The sequence below is a fragment of the Myodes glareolus genome, chromosome X, assembly GCF_982192425.1.
Source record: "Myodes glareolus chromosome X, mMyoGla1.1, whole genome shotgun sequence".
In the NCBI taxonomy this organism is placed as follows: domain Eukaryota; kingdom Metazoa; phylum Chordata; class Mammalia; order Rodentia; family Cricetidae; genus Myodes; species Myodes glareolus.
In genome coordinates, this window is record NC_142053.1 from 42,596,013 (window position 1) to 42,614,950 (window position 18,938).

The following is an 18,938-nucleotide window of genomic DNA, read 5'->3' on the forward strand; positions in this document are numbered from 1 at the left end:
ATACATGAGTACACACACAGAGGTTTTTTTGTTTTTTTGTTTGTTTGTTTGTTTGTTTGACTGCTAGACAAGTGTACCACTGAATTATATATCTCAGCCATTAGGCTACATTTCAGACTGTCACAACTGGGTGATGCTCCTGATAGCAGAGATCAGCAGTGCCGCTCAATATCTTACCAAACCTAGAATAGGCCATATATACAACAAAGCAATGACAGTAGTGCTATGGTGGAGAAAAAACAACCTAAATGAAAAATGTTCAACAAAAAACACTACATGCTGAACGATTGATTTACATCATATTAGTGAGAAGGCAAAACCAAATGTCAGTAGCCTGGGTCTATAGATGGGAAAACACCAACCAAGTTAAGGGGACATGAGGAAACATTTTAGACTGATACAACCATTGCCTGCCTTTACATTTATGGAGAGTAGTGCTATCTATAAAATTGCACAAACCACCAAAATTTATAAAATCTTGCAGTTAAAACCAATTTTTAATTTTTATCACATTAATTGCAATCTACAAAATTGTCAGACAAGAATAACAAAGTGCTGGAAGAGAAGGGAAAGGTGACTTTCCCGAAATATTGACCTTAAATTGGATTGACATTTTCATGTCAGTAACCCACAGTTTGGTAGAACATAACAGCATGGAGCTACAGCACATTAGAAAGCGAGGATTGAATCAATTGCTTTGTTAGTGATGGTGAACAATCAAAATGCTATACTTTTTTTAGGTCTTTCAACTTTTTAAAGATAGTTCTCATTAACAGAAGATCTAACTCAAGATTATTCTACTGAGTATTCACGACAGATCATTCCTTATAGCCAGCAGAGTAATCCACACAGCAGCAGCTTTGTGAATTTTTTATAATTTTTGTTACAGAGTTTTCATGACGAATGAAGGCAAATTTTTCCTGAGATCTGAGATGAATTCATTCATTTGGATTGATGGGAACACTTATGATATCAAAACAGAAACTCACAGACATGAGCAAAGGCTCCTCTATCTTTAATGCCTTGTTTCTTTAAAGAAGAAGTTGATCAACCTTAACCAAACGATGCAGAACTTCTTCCTTCTAGAGTTAGATGAGATTTCTTCCTCTTTCACTTGGAGTCTTGTTGAGACAGTTATGTAGGAAATCACCCCTTACACTGCTATTCTGAAAAGTTATGTTTCCCATCTGTCTCGTTAAACCTTTGGACAAAAACCATCTTGGAAGTAATAAAAAGCATTGCATTCAGCTGTGTGTAGAGTGTCTTGTGAAAGCAGAGAACTGGAAAGCCAGGTTGCCCTCTTGAGTCCCTGGGGGTAGCAGAGGTCGGTATGAATCCTGGTAACACTAGTAGAGCTATAAAAAAAAAAAAACAGGGAAAAGAACATGGAGCTGCAGAAAACTCATTTCTAGGATTTCAACCTCTGAAAGGGAACATTTTTAATGCTGACTTTAAAATGTATTAGATTTACTACCTTCACAAAAGTGAACGTGTTTCACTGTTAACAGTGTATCATGTGTGTTCCTTGAACAACGTCCCAGGTCTCATCTCATACTGGTACAACTCTAAGGGATTGAACTAGAGACTTTCAAATAATGACTTGCGATGACCCAACAACTATAGTGTGCAGTCAGGTACCCAAGATGGCGAGCCTAATAATATATAGCTAATGTTTGGAAAACAAATCACTGCATATTTCAAATTTCCAAGTTATACAAGTCTTGCTAAGAGGAAGGTATAAAGATTGACTACATCATCCTGTATAGTAATATTACTGTGCAATAAATGTTAAATATGGTTAATTCCCCTGTTTGGGGGCCTCATCCCATACCAGATATTTGCGACAAGCTGCAACATTATACAGTAATTGCTCGGCCATCTTTTCACAAGTGACTTATCAAAACTAAGGGATCTGGTAAAGGCTAAACCAAAAGGCAAGGTATTTTGGTGTTATTGCTTTGAGAATAAAGTGTCCTTCGTTGTAGAATTTTCACTTTAGCTAACTCCCTTTCTGTTACATGTTTGGAAATTAATTCCAAACATGTAACAGTTTGGAAACAGTTCAGAACTGTTTAATGAAAACAGCTTCCCACTGGCCAGTGTTCCTCTCTCCTAGGTAAGCGCAGAGATTTGCCTTCCTGCGATTATCTTTATCAGCAGTCATTTGGTCAATGCTCAGGGTTCAGGCAGAGAGCACCCCATCTAAGATATTCATAGATCTCCAAGGGCATAGAATTACTACTGCCCAAAGCTGCTGTTCTGGTTTTACACGACTTAAAGATTCTTGGGATCCTATTCCCTATAGATGTAAACCTTGATTAACCTATATGTAGTGGGGAGATCCTGGGGACTTTACACAGGGATGGGTGCATGGCCCTCTCTTAAGATTGGAGGGGTGGGGTGGGAGAGTCTGTGAAGAGAGAGGGAGGGGAGTGGGAACTCAGAAAACAAGTTTAACCACTGAGTAAAACTCTAATGTGTATATATTCCACACCTTTTTTAACCATTCTTCTATTGAGGGGCACCTAGGTTGTTTCCAGGTTCTGGCTATTACAAATAGTGCAGCTATGAACATAGTTGAACAAATGCTTTTGTAGTATGATAGGGCATCTCTTGGGTATATTCCCAAAAGCGGAATTGCTGGATCCTGAGGGAGGTTGACTCCCAATTCTTGAATTTTGCATGCAAATGGATGGAAATAGAAAACGCTTTACTGAGTGAGGTAACCCAGACCCAAAAAGAGGAATATGGTATGTACTCACTCATAAGTGGATTCTAGCCATAGTTAAAGGTCTTTGAGCCTATAATTCGCGATCCTAGAAAAGCTAAATAAGAAGGTGAACCTGAAGAAAATCTTATGGTTATCCTCCTGGATATTGGAAATAGAGAAGATTGCCAGGCAAACTTGGGTGCACGGGGGATGGGGGGTGGAAGTAAGGAGAGATGGTTAGAGAGAAGGGAGAGGGGGAGGATTGGGGATGACTTGGAGGAATGGGATGGGGGGAGGGAGGAAGGATGAATGTGGGAGCAGAAAGTATATATCTCAACTAAGGGAGCCATTTTAGGGTTTGCAAGAGACTTGATTCTAGAGGGGTTCCCAGACCCAAGGAGAGGTCCCCAGATTGTTCCCTGGGCAGCAGAGGAGAGGGTGCCTGAACTGGCCTTGTCCCATAACCATACTGATGAATATTTTGCATATCACCATAGAACCTTCATCTGGCGATAGATGGAGATAGAGACAGAGACAAATATTAGAACACTGGACTTAACTCGCTAGGTCCAAATGAGAAGCAGAAGGAGGGAGAACGTGAGCAATAAAGGCAGGACCAGAGGGAACCTTCATCTGACAATAGATGGAGATAGAGACGGAGACCCACATTGGAGCACTGGACTGAGCCCCCAAGGTCCAAATGAGGAGGAGAAGGAGGGAGACCATGAAAAAGGAAATCAGAACCGCAAGGGGTGCGTTCACCCACTGATACAAGGGGACTGATTGAATGAGAGCTCACCAAGGCCAGCTGGACTGGGACTGAATGAGCATGTGATCAAACCGGAGTCTCTGAATGTGGCTGACATGGGGGCTGACTGAGAAGCCATTGACAATGGCACTGGGTCTTGTTTTGTCTGCATATACTGGCTTTTTGGGATCCTAGTCTGGTTGGATGCTCACCTTCCTAGACTAGGAGGGAGAGGGGAGGAACTTGAACTTCCCACAGGGCAGGAAACCCTGACTGCTATTAGGACTGGAGAGGGAGGAGGAGAGGAACTGGGGGGGAGGAGGAGAAGGAGTGGGGGGAATGGGAAGGTGTGGGGAGGAGGGGAGGAAGTGGAAATTTTTATAAACAAATAAATAAATAAATTTGAAAAAAGAAAACAAGTTTAAATAAATAAATAAGATTCTTAACTCTAAGAGAGGGCAAGGGTTGGAGGGGTGGGGTGGGAGTGTATGTAGATGGAGTGGGAGGAGGGGAGGGGATTGATATATTTTTAAAGTAATAAAATAAAATAAAAGGAAAGGACAAAATTCTTAACTCTTTATACTCACTTTCATCTCAGTTTACTGATAATTTTAGTTCGGGACTCTCAAGGACAGCAAAAGGGATAATTAACTAAAACCCAGAGAAAGACGCACAACACCCACAATCAGAACGGCTGATAACATCATAGCCTGTAACTGATCATTTAGAGAGGCCTGGGTCACACTTCTTTGCATAGAGCAGTGAGTCTAACTCCAAACCCAGGTCCATAGAAACTGCAGTGTCTGATGTATGTGCTATCTGATCAAGAGCCATCAGCTTCCTCTTGATTACACAGCCTCTATGCATACTGGGATAAAAGAAGTGGCATGCTGATTTAAACAATCCATGCTCTAGTCATAATTTTACTGAAAATAAACCGTTTAGCCTGTTACTAACCTCCTTAAAATGTAGTACAGCACACTAACCTTCACCTCTAGTATTCTCTGATGATTTCATGCCTTTCTTAACTAACTTACTCCATTAAGGAGTTCACCGGAGGTATAATAGCCATTCTCCTCTCTCTCTCTCTCTCTCTCTCTCTCTCTCTCTCTCTCTCTCTCTGTGTGTGTGTGTGTGTGTGTGTGTGTGTGTGTGTGTAAACCCTTATCTGATTTTCTATAGGGCAAAAAAATTCTAACCCTAGAACATGCTAGGGCTGTGGAATTGTTGGTTTTAGGAGTATATATGGCTGGGAACATTTGTAACTGGTAGAGTGATGTAGAAGAAAGAACAAAAGAGGATAATGAAGAAGTGATAGAAATGAGAAAGAAGAGAAGGAAGAAGAATGAAGAAATATGGATGGCTGATTCCTGTTGTGTGTAGATTTCTTACCCCTCAGATCTTTAGTCCCCCTTTAGCTATTTATGGCATCATTAATTAAACCATGTATGGGATTTTTTTCTTTTGTTTTTTCATTTATTTTTTTATTTTTATTTTTTTAAAAAAGAAAACAAACTTTTTTCATTATACATACCAATCCAAGTTCCCAATCCCTCCCCTCCTTACACTACCTCCACTTACCTTTTCACCCCACCCACCATCCACTCCACAGAGACCATGATGCGTACACCCCGCTTAGATAGTCTACCTCAGCTAATGGGAACTCACCAACTCTAACTGGACTGGGAAGAAATAAACATAGGTCCATATTAGTCCCTGTGTGGGAATCTTAAAGGCGAAAACTTTTAAGGTTTCCAAAAGATATTGACATTCTTTTGAGCAAAAAAATATATCAGACAATACTGAGTTACTCAGATTAACCTTCAACTTACTTGCCCAAGTAGATCTTGAATGTGTGTTCCTCCTGTCTCAGCATTTCAAAGAGCAGGGATTGTAGGCTCAGGACAGCACATCTGAACTCCATTCTACTTGAACTGTTATTTTGACATGTTGAATTCCTCCAATCACAGCAACTTTGTAACAAACAAAGCAAACACAGCCTTGGAGCAATGTCCTTTCCTCTGATTTTATATACCTCCCATGGAAATGGAAGGAAAGGTTTTAGAGAATCAGACATTCTTAAACTAACAAATTTTGTTTTTCATTCATATCCTTTGTCCTTTGAGCAAACATTGGTATTAGGAATATCAAGAAACTTAGACCCCCATTTCTATTTGATATATCACTAATCCCTCTATCCAAGTTCCCTCCCTCTTTCCCTCTACCCTTCCCTTTCTTTCTTCCTCCTTTTCTCTTCCTTCTTTACCCTTCTCTTATTATTATCTTCATCATTTCCTGTATCTTCTTCCCATTTGGACATTTCTCTCAATCAGGAAATACCCACAACGTGTATGGAATAGAGTTTGTCTGACTGAATGCTTATTACAAGGTGTTAGACCAGGCAGCCCAGTGCATTGTAACCCTGTTCAAGAACCAACTCATCCCTTCCTTGTCAGAAAGACTCCAAGGCAATTTTTAGTTATTTTCATTTATCTTCGCAGTCTCAAATCTGCCCCCCGAAAAGTATCAGCCTCCTCAAGATATTTCTGTGAGAACAGGCACATAGTTAAGGGTACAAAAACAAAATCTACTACCAGATAGATGTGAATGCAGCAGCATGGGAGCCCTCAGCTCGACCTCATCAATCTGCAGATAGAGTGGGCACCTTCTCTCCCTGAATAATCCTATCATTTCTCTTCAACCAAAATAAGGCTGTTGTATAAAACATAATATTTTTTTGTGGGAAATTGATTTCTGTACTTGCAAGAGGGAAACCGGCAGACAGTGAATTGGTGGTTCTCAACCTGTGGGTTGCAACGCCTTTTGGGTCGGAATGATCCTTTCACAGTGATCACCTAAGACCCCTCCAAAACACAGACTTTTATGTTAGCAATTCATAACAGCAGCAAAATTACAGTTATGAAGTAGCAACAAAAATAATTTTATGATTGGGGGTCACCATGACATGAGCAACAGCCTTAGAAAGGTTAAAAGCCACTTCAGTAAAGGCTGAATCAACTACTCAGAAAGAGTGCTGTAAAAGCACTTGTTCAAAAACAAGAACAAATAATGGATTGAAACAAATTATGCTACAGCAATGAAATCACTAGCCATTGGTTTCTCTCTGTGCCTCTCAGACTGGATTAGGGAGATTTGACAATGACATATCTAAAATAATTTAACACAATTCACACACAATTAAGAGTCTGAGATTTTTTTTCATGTGTTTCATTTTAAATAACTTGCAAGTCTCTCTTGCAATGGTCTGTGCCCCTTCATTTTGTCACCTAATTTTCTATTTAATATTGCTGTTATGTGATTTATTTATTTTGGATGGTGCTAATATGTGTATGGTATATAGGTAAGGCTTTGTGCGTGTGGAATCTGTAAATCCCTGGTGAGGGTGTTCAATAAATAATTATTAAGCTAACCTGAATTGAATTGAATTGAATTGAATTGAAGGAAAACAATAAAGTAAGTAATCCCCAGTTCATCATTATTTGGCATTTTGATGTATGTTTGTATTTTTATTTTAATAGAGATCTGTCTGGGACATTAGGGCTTTTTATAATTTCACATAATGAAGTCATACTGTGAAAAGGCATTAAAAAAACTTAGGAAGCAACTCAGTATATACTTGTGGTGAGGCCTGAAGAAAGGCATGAAACCCAGACTTAGGAGCTTCTAACAAATACAAGCTGAATAACTCATCAGGGACAAGGAAAATCAATCACAAATCTGTTGTAAAAGACCTTTTCTAAGCATTGAGCAAGGGCATGTGAGTATGAGGGGACTAGAGTTTTGGAGGGCAGTGCACACAGTCTCAAATTCTCCCCCCCCCCACCATGTGCTTTCCTGGAGGATCATGTGCAATTAGGATAAGAAGGGAGTTCAAATAAATTAGGACAATGTAGGCAGAAGAAATGAAAACAAAAAAGAAACAAGAAACCTGTATGGTTTTATGGCCCTTACCAATCACTGAGGCAAGAATTGAAAGATTTGCTTCTGATAAGCTTAAATGCACAGAGTTAACTCTTTCAGTGATCCCCCATCATCTGGCTCATGCCACACACAGACAGGCAAATCCTTCCTAAAAACCCATGCAAGACTAATCTTCTTAAGAAATTGCTTTCAGCAAGTTCACTCTCCTACAAGGCCATGCCTGTGGGATCAACTGAAATTCCAGGTCTTCTGTCAATTGTCTCCACCCAACCTATTCATCCTGTCCTCCCACTAATCCCCAGCATGACCACTGACCACAGTTCTGTCACACTCATCTCCCTGGAGCCGAGCCGCATGCCACATTCCTGCCTCCATCCCTTCACACAGGCCTCTTCTTTGCATCGAAAATGTTTTCTTTTCTCCCTCTCAACGGATCAAACCTGCCCCAAATCTTTTTCTTTCAAGTATAATCTTAAGATACATCTTCTCGACTTAAAAGTAGAAAACAACAGGTAGCTAGAGACTGGGAAGGGAGGAAGGGATGGGAGTATGGGTAGGGACAGAGACAGACATAAGAGGAAGCTGGACAGGATCAAAGCATTTGTATTCACACGGAAGGGAAGTTCAGGGAAACCCGTTACCTTTCCCAATTAATGCTTGTTAATAAAAGCAAATCAAAATAATAGAAATCACTCTTTTCCTTAAAATTAGATACCCAGCCTACACTTTTATCTTCAGAATCTATTCCATTTCTTGAAATACCTACATCTTGAATTTGTATGTTCATGCCAAGTGATTTCTGCCAGCACCTTGATTGTCTTCAAGTATGGGAGTTGCTTCCATAATTCTAGTCTAAGCCAAGGACAGAGATTCATTTTCTTCGTATTAGTTTCGCCAAAGACGGTGTTTATGGCTCAATCATCTCCTTAAAGATATTTCCTGTAGTAATAAGAAACATGAGTGATTATGTGAATATTAATAATCTATGAATAGAACCCTGTTAAGACTTAAAGACAATCTAAAACTAATGACACAGAAATGAAAGTGGGTTTATACATTCCCTTGTCTTCATAGTTAGATTTCCATTTCTAAAAAGCCAAATCACTTACTTGTTTCAGTTTTCTACATCAAATTCATTGTTGTTCTACTTAAAAATAAAAGAAACTGTTCATCATGTTTAGTTTTAAAATCCGTTTCTAGTTTGGTGCTGAGGATATATACAAACAATAAACTCAAATGTTCCAACTGAGGTATTGCAATTTAGTGTTTACTAAATACTATATCTGTAGCTCATTTACTTAGACTGAGCAAGGGGAAGCTATAGCCCACCAGGAGACCTGTAGAAAAAAAAAATCTGTTCCTTTTTTTAACTTTCTTTTTAATTTATTCTTGGTGTCTTTCACCTCATGCATCTCCATCCCATTTATTTCCCTGGCTTTTTGTATCTGCCCTTGCAACTGCCCCAAATAAAACAAAATAAAATTTAAGAGAAAAAAAGAAGAAAAAATAATAGAAAAATCAATCTCAACATGGAAGTTGTAGTATGATACAGTGAGTCACATAGTAAACCCCTTTGTTACTTATCTTTACTTGAAAGTGTTCATTACGAGTTTGTTTTGAGGCCTCTGGTTTCTGCTATACTGTTGATGCTGGCCCTCACTGGGACTCCTCTTGGATATCCTGTTGTTGCCCTGTGTTGGGGAGATCCTGCAGCTTTGGGTATGCAGGACTGGTTCCTTCACCTGCTCTAGCAGATCACAGATGAGGTGAATTTTGAGATGGACCAATTCCTAACCCTGGTTTTAGGCCTGGGTAATTACAAGGTTGGTCAGCCTGCCAGCTCTCTCTTGTTCTCACCCCCAGGCTCCGTGGTCCTACAATGCCCTCCCTAGTTCACACTCTTGCAGCGATGACCAAGGGGCAGGATCAGTTCTCTCGCTTTCATATCCTCAGGGTTACTTCTCCCACACCTATACCTTCAGGGCCAGCTCTGCTGTGTTGCCCAGATGCGTGGGTCAGAGGCCACCCTCCCCAGTGCTGCAGCTGACCATGGGAATGACAACTTACTTGCTCTTAGGACCTCAGGGATAGATCTCCCACCAGCTTCAGGCAACGATGGGCGGGATGGGGTGGGGCGGGATGGTGTGGGGTGGGGAGGGGTGGGGAAAGGCATCTCTCCCTGAACCCATGCAGTCATGTGACAGATGAGTAATGAGAACAGCTCACTGAAGCTGGAAACTTCAGGGCTGGCTTACTGACAACCCTGCCAACAGGATTGGCTCGATTTTGCTGCCCAGACAAGGTGCAAGGCATGCTCTCTTGAGTGTTGCAACTTATGGGAGACAGAGCAGCTCTCCTGCTCTTGTGTCCTCAGGGCCAACTCTCTTGACCCAACCACTCACCAGCTTCAGCACTCAAGAAGACGGACTCTCCACCTCATTAAGTAGAGCTGACGCTGTAGACAGGGGTGTAGGTGTGGCAGACTTGAGAGTGTGAGAGGGCCATAGGTGGTACCGCCTCGTCTAGAGTGTGGTGGCCTCCCCACACAGGAACACCTGAAGACAGAGGGAGAGCTGGTGCTGAGGTCATAGGGGAGGGAGAGCAGGCTCTGAGGTCATAGAGGAAGGAGAGCTGACCCTGCCCCTCACTAGCTGCAATATTGTTTCAGGAGACTAGGCTCTGCACCTCACCTGGGGAGCATAACAATTCTGATTTTAAGAACTGAGTTTGGATATAAGTTCTCTATGGCATCTGCAGGATGCTCTTTGGGTTGTTTTTTTTTTTTTTAGCTGTTTTATATTATTTAAAACTTCCTTTATGGAGGACTGTAAGAATGGTTTAGCAGTGAAGTAGCTCTGGCTACTTCTTCAGAGGACCTGCCTCTGTTTCCCAGGCGCCGACGTGTCAGCTCATAATCTGCTGGAACTCCAGTTCCAGGGGATCCGATGATCTCCACTATCTTCTTCAAGCACCAGGCACACATGTGCGACACTGACATTAATGCAGTCAAAAGGCCAATACACGTACAACAAAATAAAAAAATGCCAAAAGCAATTTCTTGTTCCTTTCAGACAGAGTACTGTAAGGAAAAATAAATTAGCATGGCAGACAGAGATAACAGTGGTGTGATTTTCTCTCAAAGAATAGGATAAGTATCTAGAAACTCCTTAGAGGAAACCCAACATTCCTACCAATGTCAAAACTTGTACTGACCAATTTCTCTCTAGCATCATACTGCAAAATTAAAATGACCCTAGGAGCAGTAACAATAGAATAATGTGGTTTGGATTGATATATTAAATTTTCCTTTTAACTGATGAATAGTTTTCCACTGTAGGAATCTAATTTATAATCCACTGCTCAGAAAAATCTCTGATTTTCTCTGTTCGCCTCACTTTCCAAATCTCAGGGAACTCACATTATTTGCAATTATTCAAATCACATATTTTTAAAAATTCATATATCTGTACCTCTTGCTCATGCTATTTTCTAAGGATACTACAGTTAATAAATCTCATGCTGAATTTTAGAAAGATTTTACAAGAGAGGTCATTGAGTGTTCTCACCACACATGAATGGTAAGTACCCAAATATGAACTGACATACTATGTGCATGTATCAGAACATCATATTATAATCCACAAGCATGCACAATCTTTACATACCAGCTATAAATAGGATAAAGTAACCTTCCTTTGGGAGCTAAAACAAAAAGGGGATAGTTCTATGTACTGGTAAAAAATGAAGAAAGGATATTAGTTTGGAATGTGTCGCCCTAGGAACCAGTAATGCTAACAGATCAAGGAAATGATAGCTGAAAATTGATCACTGGAGTTAAAAACATAAGCATCATGCACTACTTTTTGATAACATTCTTCAGGATAGGAACGAATTTTACAAGCAGGTGCCATCTTTTGAGAAAATGAAATGGCAGCACACTGAAGTGGTAGGTTTAAAAAAAAACGTAAGAGAATTTCTTCCTGACGATAGTTTGTGGAACATTAAACATTAACAGTGCAAAGTTGTGCCAAACACCTTCTCTAGAGTTCTATAAAACATGATGGGTAATGATTTAGAGCCACTAGGGGAGGACTTATTCAAAAGCAATCCTGCAGGGAAGTACAGGCTAGATTGTATACAGAACATTTCCAGTTTTCGGGAAACTACTGTTCTTTGTACAAACCAACGGTTTTCAAGGGGCTGCCAATTAACACTGTGGTTCATTTGTACAGTTCTCTTTGTGCAAGGAAATGTTCATGAGGAGCCCTTGACTTTAGAAAGAAAACCTCTTCATGTTAGAAAGAAAATGGGGAGTTTTAGGAAATGGAATGTTGGGCAGTAGTGTGCAGAGAAAGAGAACTAACAAAAATACTAGATTCTGTTTCTACTTATTGATCCTAAGGGGACACTGCTAAGTGTAGAGTGAGTTCTTTTGAATCCTACCTGCATTCGGACTTTCTTGCTCAGGGCTTATTATGTAAAGTGGACAAACTTTCTTAATAAAAATATTAAAATCTGTCATATTTATTAAATACTAGTCAAATATATTGTATTAGGTTACTATAGAACACTGGGTTCGAGATACAAAACTGTGTTCATCAGTTGGGTGGTGGTGGTGCACACCTTTAATATCAGCACTTGGGACACAGAGGCAGGAGGATCTCTGTGAGTCTGAGAACAGTCCAATCTACAAAACGAGTTCCAGTACAGTTAGAACTGTAACATAGAGAAACCACTTCTCGAAAACTAATCAAACAAACAAAAATTCTGAATTCCTCTGTTCATATACATCAAGGATGAAAGAAAATTAAGATCATGACGCCATGTATTGTGTTTGCAGCTTAAGTATCTTCCTAGGAAACTAAAAGTACCAAAAGACTTACTCAAATTAATTTGTTTAAATAAAGCACCTTATTTTTGATATTTTTTTAGAGACAGGATTTTTTGTAGTAACAGTTCTGGCTGTCCTGGAAATCGCTTTGTAGATGTGGATGGCCTCAAACTCACTGAGATATTCCTGCCTCTGCCTCCCAAGTGCTGGGATTAAAGACATGTGCCACCACCACCCAGCTAAAGTACCATAATTTTAAAATGTTAATTGTGATCTGGAGAAATAGATCAATGGTTAAGATCACTGAATGCTCTTTAAGCATCTGAGTTATATTCCTCAGTCATCATTTATAACTCCAGTTCCAGGGAATTTTATACCTCTGTGGGCACCATGTATGAACACGCTACAAGCATACATGCAAGTAAAGCACCTATACACATAAAATAAATAGTAATGTTTTTTAAAAAGTTAATGGTATTTTTACTGGCATATACTGGTTAATGATATTTTTACATTCTCCTGAATAACATATTTTGTATGCAGACTGTAGTTTCCATCTAGCATGCATTTTATTCAATGAATGCACATGCTCTCAGAGTCCTCTGCCTTTGTAAACAAAAGAAAACCTTTTTGAAGAATCTTCCTTAACTGGAGACATTGAAGCTTTCTTTTGTCTCCTGCTTCAGGCTGGACGAGTCTATACAAAAAAATATAATGACTAAAAAAGGAATATGTAAGAACAAATAGTGAAGACTGATTTGGTGGCACCTGCCTTTCAATTCCAACACTTGGGAGACAGAGGCAGGAAGATCTCTGTAAATTTGAGGCCAGTCTGGTCTACAGAACTAGTGCCAGAATGAGTTCCAAACCTACACAGAGACAACCTGTCATGAAAAACCAAAAATAAAAGTAAATAACAGGTATTAAACCTTGCAAAGACATGAATAAAATTGAAATGTACAATCCTAATTGAAAAGAGACAATCTGCAAGGACTACATATTGTATATTCCAAACTCTTTGGCATTTTACAAAGGGTAAAACCATCAGTGGATACTGGATGCTCAAAGTGGGAGAGAAATAAGAAAAATTAGGGCAGTTTTATGGGATTGATAGTGAAACTGATTATTCTAAATTACGGTTTTACGGTAGATATAAGCTCATCACAGAATTTTAAAACTAAGAGACTTTGCAACATACGCAGGCTAGGCATGGTGGTACGTGGTTAAAAAAAAACAAAACCTAATGCTTGGAAGTACAGGCAGAAGTATTGGAAGGCTGAAGCAACAGGATTGTTAAGAGTTTGAAGCAAAGCTGGATTGTAGGTTGACCTGCCATAGGTTGAAGTAGCTTCTTTATTACCTAATGGTAATAAGACAGATTCACAGGATATAGAGGGGAATCCCATATCACTAGACTCCATAGAAGGTAGCAGGCCAACCTATTTTAAATAGGAGCAAAAACAAGATGAGAAAAATACCTGAAGTGTATGTGTATAATTCCAGTCCACTGGAGGCAGAAGCAGTATGATGGCTGAGAATTTGATGTGAATTTGGCCTTCATAGCAATTTCTAGGACAGACCAGACTAATAAGCATTAATGGATCATACTATCTTAAGTTTCACACATATAACATGCTAATACAAGTTAATGAAATAATCACTACTAATCATTAATCATTACTATGGAAGGCTGTTAGGGAGAGGTGAGGGAATACTATGTTCTCCAGTTATTTTCTTAGTGAAAGTAAAATTATAAAAACTGTGATTAACTTAGAAATTCTAAAATCTTCTGAAGCTTATTCAATAAGAAATAGAAAGTCTGAATAGATTCATAGTAAATAAAGAGAGGAAATTGTTAGAAAATTAAGAAAACTCCAGGTTTGTAAACTTCATTTATGATGTAGACAAGGTATTATCAGCACTTAGTCCTCACAATCTCTCCCAAAGCAATAGAAAAAGTATTTCCCACCTTAAGTTGTGCGGCCTTCACGTCTAAAGTAGCCAACAAGATTGACTGGCATCACTTATTTTGACATCGTCAAAAAACAACACAAACTCACTCTAGTGGTGAAAATGGGAGAGCTGGCAGGCTGACCAACCCTGCAACTACCCAGGCCCAGAACTAGGGCTAAGTGTTGACCCACATCAATATCCACCCCAACCTGTGATCTGCTGGGGGTGAGGACTATCCTGTGGACCCAGAGCTATATAGGAGCTCCATAACACAAGGTAGTGTTAGAGGAAGCCACCTGTTGGTTCCCAGCCACCCAGCTTTGTCTCCATCATATATTGCTTACTTTGGAAGCTGCTTGATTGTACTTCCTGCCTGTGCAAGTAATATTATCTCCCTCCCTTCTCTGGCCTTCGATGGGGTTGAAGATTAGATAGTCATAGTTACTGTCCTCTTACGATGTAGCCAAGCCATTTCCTATACAAGACTTAGACTCCTTAGGTTAAAATGCTTACTAAAACATTTAGCATATGTTCCTTGATTAATATTTTTTATGCCTTCCAGGCTAATATGTTTTGATATACCACAACCTCTTGAAAGGTCATGGTGAATATCTCCCCAAAATTACTTCACCCACCTGATGACTGAAATGAACATAGCACACAGGATATACCATGAAAGACCTGATTAACAGCACCCTCAAACAGCAGGAAGCAGTTTGGAGATACTACACCCATATTTCCAAATATTGTTTATAAATGTTTGTTTACATTTAAAGGGGGATATGATATAGAGATGAATAATTTGCTTTGATATAGATCTTGGTTTATTGATACAAATTTAAGGTCAATTTTGTTACATGTACATGTATTTCTGATCTTGATTAAGGTATTATGTTTGTTTAGCTCATTTAAAAATGTAATGTAAACTTTAAGAAATATAAGTTAATAGTCAAGCTTATAGTCATGTTATTTAGATTTTCTCGATGTATAGGGTTATATTTCAGTTATTCATAAAATCTTTCAGAGACCTTCAGAATATGGCATTTAAAGTGTTTTAATAACTTAGGACTTTTCATACAATGAGACACATCTGCTCCTTGCAGCACAAGCTACTTCAAGAAGAAGATGGGCATCAAAGAGGCTCCTTAGGGAGTTGGTTAGCCATTTGTGCAAGAAACTGCCCTTGCCTGAACTGCTTGATAAACCGGACATGCAGAACCCACAGTGAAATGACTGCTGAACTTGCCTAAAGGTAAGGTTCTTTTGAGTTCCTACTACATAAAAGAGTCTGTCAGACATTCTGAAGAACACAGAGAAAAATGACTAAAATGTCTGCTGTATACTATGGGCCTATAGGCTGAAGATGGATGCCCCAATGATATAGAAGAACTTTGAGTGACTATTCAGGAAGTGAGATGTCCCTGTCAATTCTAGAGTTTTGGAAATTGCTTACAATGCACTTCCTGTTTACTTAGTTAATATAATATCCTTCTGGAGTGTTTGATGGAGTTGAAGAATAGATAGATAGTTAGAGTTATAGTTTTCCTTAGTTATACTAAAAGATAGTAAATAGAAATATTGTAACTTTAATTCTTGCTTGATACCTCTTTGTTATATGTGATTTTGCTATGTTAAAGTTAAAACCTTCCTTTTTATTTAAACAGAAATGGGAAGGTGATTGGGAGCTCCCTCTGTGTGCTGTTATTACCATTAATGAATAAAGAAGCTGCTTTGGACCTATAGGCAGAACTTAGGTAGGCATGGAAAGCTAGGCTGAATGCTTGGAGAAAGAAGAGTGAAGTCAGAGAGATGCCCGCTGCCGGAGTCATACATGTTGAAACTTTGGTGGTAAGCCACTGTCACATGGTGATACACAGATTAATGGGGATGGGTTAAATTAATATGCAAGAGTTAGCCAATGAGAAGCTATAGCTAATGGGCAAAGCAGTGATTTAAATAATGCAATTTCTGTGTGATTATTTCAGTCCTGGGTGGCTGGGATAAACAAGCGACCTGTAGCAACTGGATATCCAAGAATAATTTCACTGAGGGTCCTGTGTCGATAGTGTAGCAGAGACCAGGGACCTCAGATTCAAACCAATGATTCCTTGTGATGAACACCTGCATATAAAGATGTATGGATAAAGGGGTTTACTGTGTGACTCACTGTGTCACACTACAGCTTCCATGATGAAATATTCCCTTTCTTCCTTTTTTTTTCTTTTTCTCTTCTTTTTTTATCTTGAATTTTATTTTGGTTTAATTAGCAGGGACAGGTTGCAGGAGCAGAGGGTGAATTGAGGGGACAGGAGATGTGTGGATCCAGATGCATGATGTGAAAGATATAAAGAATGGACAAAAAAGAAAGTTATAAAAAAAACTAGAGAGAAGCAAACCCAACCATAGAATAAATAATTAATGTAAAGTCTAATATTTTTTTCAGTTTACATCCTAATTTTCATCATTTCCATAGAAAAAAGCAATTGAGCATTATATATTAACCTTGTGTTCTATAATTTGGCTGTAATTCCTTATTAGTTGCAAGAAAGTTTGTTGGTTCTTTTCTATTTTCTACATGGATAGTTATGTTATCTGATCCCTCCAAATATGGGGATCTTTTATTCTTTATAATCTGTACACATTTTATTTTATTGTCTTACTGCATTCATAATGGTGTCCAGTACAGTTTGGAAGATTGGTTTCAAGAGATGGGAAGCACTGTCAGCAAAATGCATTTCTTGACCCCCCCCCAAAAAAAACTAAATAAAACAAAAAAACATCTAGTTTCTGACCATTGAGGATGATATAGTGTCATTGTAGTCCGTAAGCATTCCAGCTAGGTAGAACTATTTATTGCTTTTTTTTTTTCTTGGAAGCTTGCATGGCTCCTTTTAATCCTATGTGAGTCTCAGGTCAGATATGGATCCCTTCCTTGACCTCTCATCAAAGGAGCTTCTTATGAAAGCAGATGTAGATCATTAAAGAAAGTAACTCTGCTCAAAATGTGGAGACCAATTGACCATGGAGTACTAGTCCTTGTTTAATATATGTTACAACCCAAGCCTTTCAATTATGACTCAGGGAACATTGTTGAAAGAAGGGACAGAAAATTGTAATTGCCTGAAGATGCAGAAATCTGCTTCAAGATAGCCTCTTCTAAAAATTTTAAGAGAAAAAAAAAAGACATGAAGTACAAGGGTAAGGAGGAAGGGTGGATTGTGAAGAACTATGTTGGAGAATTAGGGGTGAATATGGTCAAGATGAATTGCATAAAATTCTCAAATTATTAAAAATATTAAGAAAAATTGCATATTTGGTTGCAAATGTAATAGTACATTGTTTATATGGAGTCCAGAAGGTCTTGAGTTTGATCTATCATACCAAAATAGAATTTAGGTTTTCTGTAGTGGTTGTTATAAATTTGAAAAAGTTATTTCCGTTTAGTTGCTTGTTGAGAGTACAGGGTGATAGATTCCTATCAAACTGTAGACAGAAAAATATATATATAAGCTTCAACAAAATTACAGTAAAGCAAATCAAAATTTAGATTACAAGTATTAGGGGTTATCTATTTGTGTGTGTGTAAATGTGTGTGTGTGTATGTGTGTCTCTGTGTGTGAGCTGACAGGATGTATGTGCAATGGCTTTTAGATCAAAATCAGGGGACAACTTGTGAGAGTCTGTTCTCTTCTTCTAGTGCACAGGTTCAGGAGATCAAACTCTAATCTTCAGGCTTGATGGCACGAGGGCTCACTACTGAGCCATCTCCTTGCCCCATGGTTTTCATTTTAAATTCTAATCTATCATAGATGTATAGGAAAGCAGTTGAGTATAATCTATTAACCTCATGTTTATATTTTATCAAATATATTTTAGCATCTATTAATATAATCACATGACCTTTCTTCTTGAGCCTGTCAATATGATGGATTGCATTAATTAATTTTCAAATGTTGAGCTGCCCTTCCATATTTTTAATAAATCTTACATAATTGTGAGGTATAATTCTTTTTATATGCCATTAGGTCTAATACACACATATTTTACTGAGGAATTTTACATCTATCATTATGAAAGATAATGGTATAAAAGTTTCCTCTTATTTTATCTTTCATTAGGTATTCACATAATTCTAGACTCAGAAAATGAGTTATGGAGTCTTTTCTCTGATTTTATCATCTGAAGAAAAAAATCTGTTCTGAATTTAGTATTATTTCATTATTTTTATTTAGGAAACTTCTTTTTCTACTTTCTGAAGTAGAAGTTTGTGTTATTGATTTTAAATCTTATGATTTTTATAGACATAAGTTCAATGCCACAGAATTTCCCCTAAGCATTGCTTTTATTATATTTTAGAAATTTGATAAACTGTCTTTTCACATTTCTTCAAAATAACAGGGTTTATTTATTTGCTTTGGTGGTGAGTGTCAACACAGGACCTCATGCTAAATTAGCACCTCCTCTACCCTGAGCTATACTCTAAGCTTCAAGTATTTTTTAAATTCCCCTTAAGATTTCTCGTTTTACCCATGTTCTATAAAAACTTACACTGTTTAATATCCAGCTTTAGGATATTCTATATGTAATTATTTTATGTATTTCATCTATAATCCATTGTCATCTTTGATGGTTATCCTTGATTGTCTAGTTGACTATACTTGAATAAACTGCATTCCAGAAATGGACAGCACACCTGTGAGAGATTCTTTGTTGGTTTGAAGTAGGTCCATCCACTCCCAGTTTGAACCTTTGAG

The 18,938-nt window shown here is 38.4% G+C and overlaps 1 long non-coding RNA gene across 1 annotated transcript; it reads right to left on the minus strand.

Annotated features, from left to right (window-relative positions):
* Nucleotides 1-843: 843 nt before the first annotated feature.
* Nucleotides 844-9,941, minus strand: LOC125405521 (uncharacterized). Its single transcript, XR_007233596.1, has 4 exons — nt 9,803-9,941; nt 8,167-8,339; nt 5,291-5,431; nt 844-1,355 (listed from the first exon to the last, which is right to left on the minus strand). It is a non-coding gene; the product is annotated as an uncharacterized LOC125405521 (long non-coding RNA).
* Nucleotides 9,942-18,938: the final 8,997 nt, after the last annotated feature.